The sequence below is a fragment of the Equus asinus genome, unplaced genomic scaffold (assembly GCF_041296235.1).
Source record: "Equus asinus isolate D_3611 breed Donkey unplaced genomic scaffold, EquAss-T2T_v2 contig_196, whole genome shotgun sequence".
Taxonomy (NCBI): domain Eukaryota; kingdom Metazoa; phylum Chordata; class Mammalia; order Perissodactyla; family Equidae; genus Equus; species Equus asinus.
Genome location: NW_027224845.1, coordinates 3,005,586 through 3,018,791, shown reverse-complemented (window position 1 = coordinate 3,018,791; position 13,206 = coordinate 3,005,586).

The window sequence follows — 13,206 nt, the reverse complement described above, 5'->3', positions numbered from 1 at the left end:
AACAACTGGCTCTGCACAGTGCTCTCACAGCCTACCGGCAACGTGACAGAGAAAGGCCTGTGAGACGCAGTTTCTTGGAAGGCCTGATCTGGCTGAGGTAGAACTTGTGCTCTGGGTGTGCTACTTTGGCCTAGAGCTGCCAGGCACAAAGGCTGCTTTGTTTCCAAAGGGGGAGAGAGGCCCCAAATCATGTTGCTTCCAGCTGTTTTTGAAGCTAAGAAACAACTCGCTCTGCCAGGTACTCTTACAGCCTTCCGGGAACACCTCTTACGAAGGCCTGTGAAAAGCAGTTTCTTGGCAGGCCTGATCTGGCTGAGGTAGAACTTCTGCTCTGGGTGTGCTCCATTGCCCTAGAGCTGAAAGGCCCAAAGGGCTGCCTTGTTTCCAAAGGGGGAGAGAGGCCCCAAAGCATCTTGCTTCCACCTCTTGGGAAGCTAAGAAACAACTGGCTGTGCCCAGTGCTCTTATAGCCTAAGAGAACATCTCTTATCAAGGCCTGGGAAACGCACTGTCTAGGCAGGCCTGATCTGGAAGAAGTAGAACTTCGGCTCTGGTTGTGCTCCATTGCCCTAGAGCTGCCAGACCCAACGTGCTGCCTTGTTTCCAAAGGGGCAGAGAGGCCCCAAAGCGTCTTGCTTCCAGCTGTTTGGGAAACAAGGAAACAACTGGCTCTGCACCGTGCTCTCACAGCCTACCGGGAACGTCACATACAAAGGCCTCTGAAACGCAGTTCCTTGGCAGGCCTGATCTGGCTGAAGTAGGACTTCTGCTCTGGGTGTGCTCCATTGGCCTAGAGCTGAAAGGCCCAAAGGTCGCCCTTGTTGGCAAAGGGGCAGGGAGCCCCCAAAGCATCTTGCTTCCAGCTCTTTGGGAAGCTAAGAAACAAATGGCTCTGCCCAGTGCTCTAACAGAGTACCGGGAACATCTCTTACCAAAGCCTTTGAAACGCAGTTTCTTGGCAGGCCTTATCTGGCTGAGGTAGAACTTCTGCTCTGGGTGTGCTCCATTGGCCTAGAGCTGCCTGGCCCAAAGGTCGGCCTTGTTTGCAAAGGGGATGAGAGGCCCCAAAGCATCTTGCTTCCAGCTCTTCGGGAAGCTAAGAAACATCTGGCGTTGCCCAGTGCTCTTACAGCCTACCGGGAACATCTCTTACCAAGGCCTGTGAAACGCAGTTTGTTGGTGGCCTGAACTCGCCGAAGTAGAACTTCTGCTCTGGGTGTGCTCCGTTGGCCTAGAGCTGCCTGGCCCATAGGGCCGCCTTGTTTGCAAAGGGGATGAGAGGCCCCAAAGCATCTTGCTTCCAGCTCTTCGGGAAGCTAAGAAACATCTGGCGTTGCCCAGTGCTCTTACAGCCTACCGGGAACATCTCCTACCATGGCCTGTGAAACGCAGTTTGTTGGTGGCCTGAACTGGCCCAAGTAGAACTTCTGCTCTGGGTGTGCTCCACTGGGCTAGAGCTACCTGCCCCAAAGGGCTGCCTTGAGTCCAAAGTGAGAGAGTGGCACCAAAGCTTCTCGCTTCCAGCTCTTCGGGAAGCTAAGAAACATCTGGCGTTGCCCAGTGCTCTTACAGCCTACCGGGAACATCTCTTACCAAGGCCTGTGAAACGCCGTTTCCTGGCAGGCCTGATTTGGCTGAAGTAGAACTTCTGCTCTGGGTGTGCTCCATTGCCCTAGAGCTGCCAGGCCCAAGGTGCTGCCTTGTTTCCAAAGGGGCAGAGAGGCCCCAAAGCATCTTGCTTCCAGCTCTCTGGGAAGCTAAGAACCAACTCGCTCTGCCCCGTGCTCTTACAGCCTACCGGGAACATGTCTTTGAAAGGCCTGTGAAACGCAGTTTCTTGGCAGGCCTCATCTGGCTGAAGTAGAACTCCGGCTCTGGGTGTGCTCCATTGCCCTAGAGCTGCCAGGCCCAAAGGGCTGCCTTGTTTCCAAAGACGGAGAGTGGACCCAAAGCATCTTGCTCCCAGCTCTTCGGGAAGCTAAGAAACAGCTGGCTCTGCCCAGTGCTCTTACAGCCTAAGAGAACATCTCTTTGAAAGGCCTGTGAAACGCAGTTTCTTGGCAGGCCTGACCTGGCTGAAGTAGAACTTCTGTTCTGGTTGTGCTACATAGGCCTAGAGCTACCAGGACCTAAGGGCTGCCTTGTTTCCAAAGGGTGAGAGAGGCCCCAAAGCATCTTGCCTCCAGCACTTTGGGAAGCTAAAAAACAACTGGTTCTGCCCAGTGCTCTCACAGCCTACCGTGAACATCTCTTACCAAGGGCTGTGAAACGCAGTTTCTGGGCAGGACTGATCTGCCTGAAGTAGAACTTCTGCTGTGGGTGTGCTCCATTGGCCTAGAGCTGCCAGGCCCAAACGGCTGCCTTGTGTCCAAAGGGAGAGAGAGGCCCCAAGGCATCTTGCTTCCAGCTCTGTGGGAAGCTAAAGCAACTGGCTCTCCACAGTGCTCTCACAGCCTACCGGGAACATCTCTTACCAAGGCCTGTGAAACGCAGTTTCTTGGCAGGCCTGATCTGGCTGAAGTAGAACTCCTGCTCTGGGCGTGCTACTTTGGCCTAGAGCTGCCAGGCCCAAAGGGCCGCCTTGTTTCCAAAGGGGCTGAGAGTCCCCAAAGCATCTTGCTTCCAAATCTTTGGGAAGCTAAGAAACAACTGGCTCTGCACAGTGCTCTCACAGCCTACCGGCAACGTGACAGAGAAAGGCCTGTGAGACGCAGTTTCTTGGAAGGCCTGATCTGGCTGAGGTAGAACTTGTGCTCTGGGTGTGCTACTTTGGCCTAGAGCTGCCAGGCACAAAGGCTGGTTTGTTTCCAAAGGGGGAGAGAGGCCCCAAATCATGTTGCTTCCAGCTGTTTTTGAAGCTAAGAAACAACTCGCTCTGCCAGGTACTCTTACAGCCTTCCGGGAACACCTCTTACGAAGGCCTGTGAAAAGCAGTTTCTTGGCAGGCCTGATCTGGCTGAGGTAGAACTTCTGCTCTGGGTGTGCTCCATTGCCCTAGAGCTGAAAGGCCCAAAGGGCTGCCTTGTTTCCAAAGGGGGAGAGAGGCCCCAAAGCATCTTGCTTCCACCTCTTGGGAAGCTAAGAAACAACTGGCTGTGCCCAGTGCTCTTATAGCCTAAGAGAACATCTCTTATCAAGGCCTGGGATACGCACTGTCTAGGCAGGCCTGATCTGGAAGAAGTAGAACTTCGGCTCTGGTTGTGCTCCATTGCCCTAGAGCTGCCAGACCCAACGTGCTGCCTTGTTTCCAAAGGGGCAGAGAGGCCCCAAAGCGTCTTGCTTCCAGCTGTTTGGGAAACAAGGAAACAACTGGCTCTGCACCGTGCTCTCACAGCCTACCGGGAACGTCACATACAAAGGCCTCTGAAACGCAGTTCCTTGGCAGGCCTGATCTGGCTGAAGTAGGACTTCTGCTCTGGGTGTGCTCCATTGGCCTAGAGCTGAAAGGCCCAAAGGTCGCCCTTGTTGGCAAAGGGGCAGGGAGCCCCCAAAGCATCTTGCTTCCAGCTCTTTGGGAAGCTAAGAAACAAATGGCTCTGCCCAGTGCTCTAACAGAGTACCGGGAACATCTCTTACCAAAGCCTTTGAAACGCAGTTTCTTGGCAGGCCTTATCTGGCTGAGGTAGAACTTCTGCTCTGGGTGTGCTCCATTGGCCTAGAGCTGCCTGGCCCAAAGGTCGGCCTTGTTTGCAAAGGGGATGAGAGGCCCCAAAGCATCTTGCTTCCAGCTCTTCGGGAAGCTAAGAAACATCTGGCGTTGCCCAGTGCTCTTACAGCCTACCGGGAACATCTCTTACCAAGGCCTGTGAAACGCAGTTTGTTGGTGGCCTGAACTGGCCGAAGTAGAACTTCTGCTCTGGGTGTGCTCCGTTGGCCTAGAGCTGCCTGGCCCATAGGGCCGCCTTGTTTGCAAAGGGGATGAGAGGCCCCAAAGCATCTTGCTTCCAGCTCTTCGGGAAGCTAAGAAACATCTGGCGTTGCCCAGTGCTCTTACAGCCTACCGGGAACATCTCCTACCATGGCCTGTGAAACGCAGTTTGTTGGTGGCCTGAACTGGCCCAAGTAGAACTTCTGCTCTGGGTGTGCTCCACTGGGCTAGAGCTACCTGCCCCAAAGGGCTGCCTTGAGTCCAAAGTGAGAGAGTGGCACCAAAGCTTCTCGCTTCCAGCTCTTCGGGAAGCTAAGAAACATCTGGCGTTGCCCAGTGCTCTTACAGCCTACCGGGAACATCTCTTACCAAGGCCTGTGAAACGCCGTTTCCTGGCAGGCCTGATTTGGCTGAAGTAGAACTTCTGCTCTGGGTGTGCTCCATTGCCCTAGAGCTGCCAGGCCCAAGGTGCTGCCTTGTTTCCAAAGGGGCAGAGAGGCCCCAAAGCATCTTGCTTCCAGCTCTCTGGGAAGCTAAGAACCAACTCGCTCTGCCCCGTGCTCTTACAGCCTACCGGGAACATGTCTTTGAAAGGCCTGTGAAACGCAGTTTCTTGGCAGGCCTCATCTGGCTGAAGTAGAACTCCGGCTCTGGGTGTGCTCCATTGCCCTAGAGCTGCCAGGCCCAAAGGGCTGCCTTGTTTCCAAAGACGGAGAGTGGACCCAAAGCATCTTGCTCCCAGCTCTTCGGGAAGCTAAGAAACAGCTGGCTCTGCCCAGTGCTCTTACAGCCTAAGAGAACATCTCTTTGAAAGGCCTGTGAAACGCAGTTTCTTGGCAGGCCTGACCTGGCTGAAGTAGAACTTCTGTTCTGGTTGTGCTACATAGGCCTAGAGCTACCAGGACCTAAGGGCTGCCTTGTTTCCAAAGGGTGAGAGAGGCCCCAAAGCATCTTGCCTCCAGCACTTTGGGAAGCTAAAAAACAACTGGTTCTGCCCAGTGCTCTCACAGCCTACCGTGAACATCTCTTACCAAGGGCTGTGAAACGCAGTTTCTGGGCAGGACTGATCTGCCTGAAGTAGAACTTCTGCTGTGGGTGTGCTCCATTGGCCTAGAGCTGCCAGGCCCAAACGGCTGCCTTGTGTCCAAAGGGAGAGAGAGGCCCCAAGGCATCTTGCTTCCAGCTCTGTGGGAAGCTAAAGCAACTGGCTCTCCACAGTGCTCTCACAGCCTACCGGGAACATCTCTTACCAAGGCCTGTGAAACGCAGTTTCTTGGCAGGCCTGATCTGGCTGAAGTAGAACTCCTGCTCTGGGCGTGCTACTTTGGCCTAGAGCTGCCAGGCCCAAAGGGCCGCCTTGTTTCCAAAGGGGCTGAGAGTCCCCAAAGCATCTTGCTTCCAAATCTTTGGGAAGCTAAGAAACAACTGGCTCTGCACAGTGCTCTCACAGCCTACCGGCAACGTGACAGAGAAAGGCCTGTGAGACGCAGTTTCTTGGAAGGCCTGATCTGGCTGAGGTAGAACTTGTGCTCTGGGTGTGCTACTTTGGCCTAGAGCTGCCAGGCACAAAGGCTGGTTTGTTTCCAAAGGGGGAGAGAGGCCCCAAATCATGTTGCTTCCAGCTGTTTTTGAAGCTAAGAAACAACTCGCTCTGCCAGGTACTCTTACAGCCTTCCGGGAACACCTCTTACGAAGGCCTGTGAAAAGCAGTTTCTTGGCAGGCCTGATCTGGCTGAGGTAGAACTTCTGCTCTGGGTGTGCTCCATTGCCCTAGAGCTGAAAGGCCCAAAGGGCTGCCTTGTTTCCAAAGGGGGAGAGAGGCCCCAAAGCATCTTGCTTCCACCTCTTGGGAAGCTAAGAAACAACTGGCTGTGCCCAGTGCTCTTATAGCCTAAGAGAACATCTCTTATCAAGGCCTGGGAAACGCACTGTCTAGGCAGGCCTGATCTGGAAGAAGTAGAACTTCGGCTCTGGTTGTGCTCCATTGCCCTAGAGCTGCCAGACCCAACGTGCTGCCTTGTTTCCAAAGGGGCAGAGAGGCCCCAAAGCGTCTTGCTTCCAGCTGTTTGGGAAACAAGGAAACAACTGGCTCTGCACCGTGCTCTCACAGCCTACCGGGAACGTCACATACAAAGGCCTCTGAAACGCAGTTCCTTGGCAGGCCTGATCTGGCTGAAGTAGGACTTCTGCTCTGGGTGTGCTCCATTGGCCTAGAGCTGAAAGGCCCAAAGGTCGCCCTTGTTGGCAAAGGGGCAGGGAGCCCCCAAAGCATCTTGCTTCCAGCTCTTTGGGAAGCTAAGAAACAAATGGCTCTGCCCAGTGCTCTAACAGAGTACCGGGAACATCTCTTACCAAAGCCTTTGAAACGCAGTTTCTTGGCAGGCCTTATCTGGCTGAGGTAGAACTTCTGCTCTGGGTGTGCTCCATTGGCCTAGAGCTGCCTGGCCCAAAGGTCGGCCTTGTTTGCAAAGGGGATGAGAGGCCCCAAAGCATCTTGCTTCCAGCTCTTCGGGAAGCTAAGAAACATCTGGCGTTGCCCAGTGCTCTTACAGCCTACCGGGAACATCTCTTACCAAGGCCTGTGAAACGCAGTTTGTTGGTGGCCTGAACTGGCCGAAGTAGAACTTCTGCTCTGGGTGTGCTCCGTTGGCCTAGAGCTGCCTGGCCCATAGGGCCGCCTTGTTTGCAAAGGGGATGAGAGGCCCCAAAGCATCTTGCTTCCAGCTCTTCGGGAAGCTAAGAAACATCTGGCGTTGCCCAGTGCTCTTACAGCCTACCGGGAACATCTCCTACCATGGCCTGTGAAACGCAGTTTGTTGGTGGCCTGAACTGGCCCAAGTAGAACTTCTGCTCTGGGTGTGCTCCACTGGGCTAGAGCTACCTGCCCCAAAGGGCTGCCTTGAGTCCAAAGTGAGAGAGTGGCACCAAAGCTTCTCGCTTCCAGCTCTTCGGGAAGCTAAGAAACATCTGGCGTTGCCCAGTGCTCTTACAGCCTACCGGGAACATCTCTTACCAAGGCCTGTGAAACGCCGTTTCCTGGCAGGCCTGATTTGGCTGAAGTAGAACTTCTGCTCTGGGTGTGCTCCATTGCCCTAGAGCTGCCAGGCCCAAGGTGCTGCCTTGTTTCCAAAGGGGCAGAGAGGCCCCAAAGCATCTTGCTTCCAGCTCTCTGGGAAGCTAAGAACCAACTCGCTCTGCCCCGTGCTCTTACAGCCTACCGGGAACATGTCTTTGAAAGGCCTGTGAAACGCAGTTTCTTGGCAGGCCTCATCTGGCTGAAGTAGAACTCCGGCTCTGGGTGTGCTCCATTGCCCTAGAGCTGCCAGGCCCAAAGGGCTGCCTTGTTTCCAAAGACGGAGAGTGGACCCAAAGCATCTTGCTCCCAGCTCTTCGGGAAGCTAAGAAACAGCTGGCTCTGCCCAGTGCTCTTACAGCCTAAGAGAACATCTCTTTGAAAGGCCTGTGAAACGCAGTTTCTTGGCAGGCCTGACCTGGCTGAAGTAGAACTTCTGTTCTGGTTGTGCTACATAGGCCTAGAGCTACCAGGACCTAAGGGCTGCCTTGTTTCCAAAGGGTGAGAGAGGCCCCAAAGCATCTTGCCTCCAGCACTTTGGGAAGCTAAAAAACAACTGGTTCTGCCCAGTGCTCTCACAGCCTACCGTGAACATCTCTTACCAAGGGCTGTGAAACGCAGTTGCTGGGCAGGACTGATCTGCCTGAAGTAGAACTTCTGCTGTGGGTGTGCTCCATTGGCCTAGAGCTGCCAGGCCCAAAAGGCTGCCTTGTGTCCAAAGGGAGAGAGAGGCCCCAAGGCATCTTGCTTCCAGCTCTGTGGGAAGCTAAAGCAACTGGCTCTCCACAGTGCTCTCACAGCCTACCGGGAACATCTCTTACCAAGGCCTGTGAAACGCAGTTTCTTGGCAGGCCTGATCTGGCTGAAGTAGAACTCCTGCTCTGGGCGTGCTACTTTGGCCTAGAGCTGCCAGGCCCAAAGGGCCGCCTTGTTTCCAAAGGGGCTGAGAGTCCCCAAAGCATCTTGCTTCCAAATCTTTGGGAAGCTAAGAAACAATTGGCTCTGCACAGTGCTCTCACAGCCTACCGGCAACGTGACAGAGAAAGGCCTGTGAGACGCAGTTTCTTGGAAGGCCTGATCTGGCTGAGGTAGAACTTGTGCTCTGGGTGTGCTACTTTGGCCTAGAGCTGCCAGGCACAAAGGCTGGTTTGTTTCCAAAGGGGGAGAGAGGCCCCAAATCATGTTGCTTCCAGCTGTTTTTGAAGCTAAGAAACAACTCGCTCTGCCAGGTACTCTTACAGCCTTCCGGGAACACCTCTTACGAAGGCCTGTGAAAAGCAGTTTCTTGGCAGGCCTGATCTGGCTGAGGTAGAACTTCTGCTCTGGGTGTGCTCCATTGCCCTAGAGCTGAAAGGCCCAAAGGGCTGCCTTGTTTCCAAAGGGGGAGAGAGGCCCCAAAGCATCTTGCTTCCACCTCTTGGGAAGCTAAGAAACAACTGGCTGTGCCCAGTGCTCTTATAGCCTAAGAGAACATCTCTTATCAAGGCCTGGGAAACGCACTGTCTAGGCAGGCCTGATCTGGAAGAAGTAGAACTTCGGCTCTGGTTGTGCTCCATTGCCCTAGAGCTGCCAGACCCAACGTGCTGCCTTGTTTCCAAAGGGGCAGAGAGGCCCCAAAGCGTCTTGCTTCCAGCTGTTTGGGAAACAAGGAAACAACTGGCTCTGCACCGTGCTCTCACAGCCTACCGGGAACGTCACATACAAAGGCCTCTGAAACGCAGTTCCTTGGCAGGCCTGATCTGGCTGAAGTAGGACTTCTGCTCTGGGTGTGCTCCATTGGCCTAGAGCTGAAAGGCCCAAAGGTCGCCCTTGTTGGCAAAGGGGCAGGGAGCCCCCAAAGCATCTTGCTTCCAGCTCTTTGGGAAGCTAAGAAACAAATGGCTCTGCCCAGTGCTCTAACAGAGTACCGGGAACATCTCTTACCAAAGCCTTTGAAACGCAGTTTCTTGGCAGGCCTTATCTGGCTGAGGTAGAACTTCTGCTCTGGGTGTGCTCCATTGGCCTAGAGCTGCCTGGCCCAAAGGTCGGCCTTGTTTGCAAAGGGGATGAGAGGCCCCAAAGCATCTTGCTTCCAGCTCTTCGGGAAGCTAAGAAACATCTGGCGTTGCCCAGTGCTCTTACAGCCTACCGGGAACATCTCTTACCAAGGCCTGTGAAACGCAGTTTGTTGGTGGCCTGAACTGGCCGAAGTAGAACTTCTGCTCTGGGTGTGCTCCGTTGGCCTAGAGCTGCCTGGCCCATAGGGCCGCCTTGTTTGCAAAGGGGATGAGAGGCCCCAAAGCATCTTGCTTCCAGCTCTTCGGGAAGCTAAGAAACATCTGGCGTTGCCCAGTGCTCTTACAGCCTACCGGGAACATCTCTTACCAAGGCCTGTGAAACGCAGTTTGTTGGTGGCCTGAACTGGCCCAAGTAGAACTTCTGCTCTGGGTGTGCTCCACTGGGCTAGAGCTACCTGCCCCAAAGGGCTGCCTTGAGTCCAAAGTGAGAGAGTGGCACCAAAGCTTCTCGCTTCCAGCTCTTCGGGAAGCTAAGAAACATCTGGCGTTGCCCAGTGCTCTTACAGCCTACCGGGAACATCTCTTACCAAGGCCTGTGAAACGCCGTTTCCTGGCAGGCCTGATTTGGCTGAAGTAGAACTTCTGCTCTGGGTGTGCTCCATTGCCCTAGAGCTGCCAGGCCCAAGGTGCTGCCTTGTTTCCAAAGGGGCAGAGAGGCCCCAAAGCATCTTGCTTCCAGCTCTCTGGGAAGCTAAGAACCAACTCGCTCTGCCCCGTGCTCTTACAGCCTACCGGGAACATGTCTTTGAAAGGCCTGTGAAACGCAGTTTCTTGGCAGGCCTCATCTGGCTGAAGTAGAACTCCGGCTCTGGGTGTGCTCCATTGCCCTAGAGCTGCCAGGCCCCAAGTGCTGCCCTGTTTCCAAGGGGCAGAGAGGCCCAAAGCATCTTGCTTCCCGGTCTTTGCGAAGCTAAGAAACAACTGGCTCTGCCCAGTGCTCTTACACCTACCGGGAACATCTCTTACCAAGGCCTGTCAAACGCTGTTTCTTTGCAGGCCTGATCAGGCTGAAGTAGAACTCCTGCTCTGCGTGTGCTCCATTGGCCTAGAGCTTCCCGACCCAAAAGGCTGCCTTGTTCCCAAACGGGCAGAGGGGTCCCAAGCATCTTGCTTCCAGCTTTTCAGGAAGGTAAGAAACAACTGGCTCTGCCCAGTGCTCTTACAGCCTACCGGGAACATCTCTTACCAAGGCCTGTGAAACGCAGTTTCCTGGCAGGCCTGATCTGGCTGAAGTAGAACTTCTGCTCTGGGTGTGCTCCATTGCCCTAGAGCTGCCAGGCCCAAAGGGCTGCCTTGTTTCCAAAGACGGAGAGTGGACCCAAAGCATCTTGCTCCCAGCTCTTCGGGAAGCTAAGAAACAGCTGGCTCTGCCCAGTGCTCTTACAGCCTAAGAGAACATCTCTTTGAAAGGCCTGTGAAACGCAGTTTCTTGGCAGGCCTGACCTGGCTGAAGTAGAACTTCTGTTCTGGTTGTGCTACATAGGCCTAGAGCTACCAGGACCTAAGGGCTGCCTTGTTTCCAAAGGGTGAGAGAGGCCCCAAAGCATCTTGCCTCCAGCACTTTGGGAAGCTAAAAAACAACTGGTTCTGCCCAGTGCTCTCACAGCCTACCGTGAACATCTCTTACCAAGGGCTGTGAAACGCAGTTTCTGGGCAGGACTGATCTGCCTGAAGTAGAACTTCTGCTGTGGGTGTGCTCCATTGGCCTAGAGCTGCCAGGCCCAAACGGCTGCCTTGTGTCCAAAGGGAGAGAGAGGCCCCAAGGCATCTTGCTTCCAGCTCTTCGGGAAGCTAAGAAACATCTGGCGTTGCCCAGTGCTCTTACAGCCTACCGGGAACATCTCCTACCATGGCCTGTGAAACGCAGTTTGTTGGTGGCCTGAACTGGCCCAAGTAGAACTTCTGCTCTGGGTGTGCTCCACTGGGCTAGAGCTACCTGCCCCAAAGGGCTGCCTTGAGTCCAAAGTGAGAGAGTGGCACCAAAGCTTCTCGCTTCCAGCTCTTCGGGAAGCTAAGAAACATCTGGCGTTGCCCAGTGCTCTTACAGCCTACCGGGAACATCTCTTACCAAGGCCTGTGAAACGCCGTTTCCTGGCAGGCCTGATTTGGCTGAAGTAGAACTTCTGCTCTGGGTGTGCTCCATTGCCCTAGAGCTGCCAGGCCCAAGGTGCTGCCTTGTTTCCAAAGGGGCAGAGAGGCCCCAAAGCATCTTGCTTCCAGCTCTCTGGGAAGCTAAGAACCAACTCGCTCTGCCCCGTGCTCTTACAGCCTACCGGGAACATGTCTTTGAAAGGCCTGTGAAACGCAGTTTCTTGGCAGGCCTCATCTGGCTGAAGTAGAACTCCGGCTCTGGGTGTGCTCCATTGCCCTAGAGCTGCCAGGCCCAAAGGGCTGCCTTGTTTCCAAAGACGGAGAGTGGACCCAAAGCATCTTGCTCCCAGCTCTTCGGGAAGCTAAGAAACAGCTGGCTCTGCCCAGTGCTCTTACAGCCTAAGAGAACATCTCTTTGAAAGGCCTGTGAAACGCAGTTTCTTGGCAGGCCTGACCTGGCTGAAGTAGAACTTCTGTTCTGGTTGTGCTACATAGGCCTAGAGCTACCAGGACCTAAGGGCTGCCTTGTTTCCAAAGGGTGAGAGAGGCCCCAAAGCATCTTGCCTCCAGCACTTTGGGAAGCTAAAAAACAACTGGTTCTGCCCAGTGCTCTCACAGCCTACCGTGAACATCTCTTACCAAGGGCTGTGAAACGCAGTTGCTGGGCAGGACTGATCTGCCTGAAGTAGAACTTCTGCTGTGGGTGTGCTCCATTGGCCTAGAGCTGCCAGGCCCAAAAGGCTGCCTTGTGTCCAAAGGGAGAGAGAGGCCCCAAGGCATCTTGCTTCCAGCTCTGTGGGAAGCTAAAGCAACTGGCTCTCCACAGTGCTCTCACAGCCTACCGGGAACATCTCTTACCAAGGCCTGTGAAACGCAGTTTCTTGGCAGGCCTGATCTGGCTGAAGTAGAACTCCTGCTCTGGGCGTGCTACTTTGGCCTAGAGCTGCCAGGCCCAAAGGGCCGCCTTGTTTCCAAAGGGGCTGAGAGTCCCCAAAGCATCTTGCTTCCAAATCTTTGGGAAGCTAAGAAACAACTGGCTCTGCACAGTGCTCTCACAGCCTACCGGCAACGTGACAGAGAAAGGCCTGTGAGACGCAGTTTCTTGGAAGGCCTGATCTGGCTGAGGTAGAACTTGTGCTCTGGGTGTGCTACTTTGGCCTAGAGCTGCCAGGCACAAAGGCTGGTTTGTTTCCAAAGGGGGAGAGAGGCCCCAAATCATGTTGCTTCCAGCTGTTTTTGAAGCTAAGAAACAACTCGCTCTGCCAGGTACTCTTACAGCCTTCCGGGAACACCTCTTACGAAGGCCTGTGAAAAGCAGTTTCTTGGCAGGCCTGATCTGGCTGAGGTAGAACTTCTGCTCTGGGTGTGCTCCATTGCCCTAGAGCTGAAAGGCCCAAAGGGCTGCCTTGTTTCCAAAGGGGGAGAGAGGCCCCAAAGCATCTTGCTTCCACCTCTTGGGAAGCTAAGAAACAACTGGCTGTGCCCAGTGCTCTTATAGCCTAAGAGAACATCTCTTATCAAGGCCTGGGAAACGCACTGTCTAGGCAGGCCTGATCTGGAAGAAGTAGAACTTCGGCTCTGGTTGTGCTCCATTGCCCTAGAGCTGCCAGACCCAACGTGCTGCCTTGTTTCCAAAGGGGCAGAGAGGCCCCAAAGCGTCTTGCTTCCAGCTGTTTGGGAAACAAGGAAACAACTGGCTCTGCACCGTGCTCTCACAGCCTACCGGGAACGTCACATACAAAGGCCTCTGAAACGCAGTTCCTTGGCAGGCCTGATCTGGCTGAAGTAGGACTTCTGCTCTGGGTGTGCTCCATTGGCCTAGAGCTGAAAGGCCCAAAGGTCGCCCTTGTTGGCAAAGGGGCAGGGAGCCCCCAAAGCATCTTGCTTCCAGCTCTTTGGGAAGCTAAGAAACAAATGGCTCTGCCCAGTGCTCTAACAGAGTAGCGGGAACATCTCTTACCAAAGCCTTTGAAACGCAGTTTCTTGGCAGGCCTTATCTGGCTGAGGTAGAACTTCTGCTCTGGGTGTGCTCCATTGGCCTAGAGCTGCCTGGCCCAAAGGTCGGCCTTGTTTGCAAAGGGGATGAGAGGCCCCAAAGCATCTTGCTTCCAGCTCTT